Source organism: Crocuta crocuta, unplaced genomic scaffold, assembly GCF_008692635.1.
Source record: "Crocuta crocuta isolate KB4526 unplaced genomic scaffold, BGI_CrCroc_1.0 scaffold273, whole genome shotgun sequence".
Taxonomy (NCBI): domain Eukaryota; kingdom Metazoa; phylum Chordata; class Mammalia; order Carnivora; family Hyaenidae; genus Crocuta; species Crocuta crocuta.
Genome location: NW_027529425.1, coordinates 244,426 through 245,704, shown reverse-complemented (window position 1 = coordinate 245,704; position 1,279 = coordinate 244,426).

Genomic DNA, 1,279 nt, shown 5'->3' with positions numbered 1-1,279 from the left:
CATGTGCCCCTAGGCACCCCCTCGTGCCCTCTTTGCACCCCTGGCGGCCTTCGCCTTGCAAAACTCCAGAATCCTCAAGAGAGGCAGGCAAGGCCGCGAGGCCACCCTTCCCTTCGCCTCCACCCTACCCTCAGAACCCTTGGGTTCTGTCGGTGTTTTCTGGCCACATTACCCTAGACGGGAGACCTCGGCACCCTGCTCCCTCTACTAGCCCTAACCTCAAGCTCAGCTCCTGGGCGCCCTTACCCCACGCCTAGCTATCTTTTGGGCAAAATGGAGGTCGTGGGGGCCGAAGGGCCAGGCCCACTGCGCTTCGCAGCGCTTCCAGCTGCCAGATCCGGGACCCTCCCATGTCCCCTCCCCTTCGCCCCGCCGGACCCGCGGAGGCGGTGGCACCCCCATTTCTCCTTGGGGCCCCGGCTGCTGTATGCCGAGAGTCCGCGGGCCGCCGAGGGGGCCCCGGCGAGTGATGGGGACTGAGGGCTGGGAGCGTCTCCCCCGCCCCCAGCGGCTTCCTCCTGGCCTGCTTCCTTCTGCCCCCGGACTCTGGCGTTGCCGCCCGGCCTGGGCTGCTGGCGGCTGGAAGGAAGGGGCTTTGTCCTGATCTGGGGGAGTGGAGTGGGAGACTCTGCCCACTCCATCCCCCCGCTTTTTTGGAGGGGCATCCTCTGGCGCTAGCGTAGAAAGCTGAACTGACAGGGGAAATGTCGGGGGAAAGAGGAACGCCCAGGGCCTGGGGGAAGTGGGAGCTGGGTGGGGGACGCCTGGGTTGGCAGAGTGCAGTGTGCATGGCCAGATCACACAGGTGTCTAAGGAGTGTGGCAGGACTCCGGGCCCTGGAGCGGAGCCAGCCAGGCCCCTGGGGCCCCGGCGCGGAGCCCGGGAGCTGGGCTCCTGGGGTGCCGAGGGCAGGGGGCCGGGCCACTTGGGGCCGCCAGCCCTCCCGCCCGCCGGCGTCTGGGAGAGAGCAGCTCTGCGCCTCGGGGCCGGGGACCTCTCCTCGGAGCACTAATTACTCGAGAGCGGCTCCCACCGGCTTTCTGCGGGCGCGCCGGGGCGGGCGGCCTTGGCGCTGGAGGGAGCAGCGATTAGGGGTTGCTTTCCCCGCCACCTTCGCCTCCGCCCGCCGGGGGTGGCTAATAGGGCGCAGCCGGCCTGGGGATTATCCGGGGTGAGCCGTCCCGAACCTATTAGCGCCAGTCGGCTTTCCCAAATCCTGTAAACAGACACCTTGGTCTGTTCTGGGTCGGTGAGGGAGGCTGGGTCGGGCGGGGGCGAT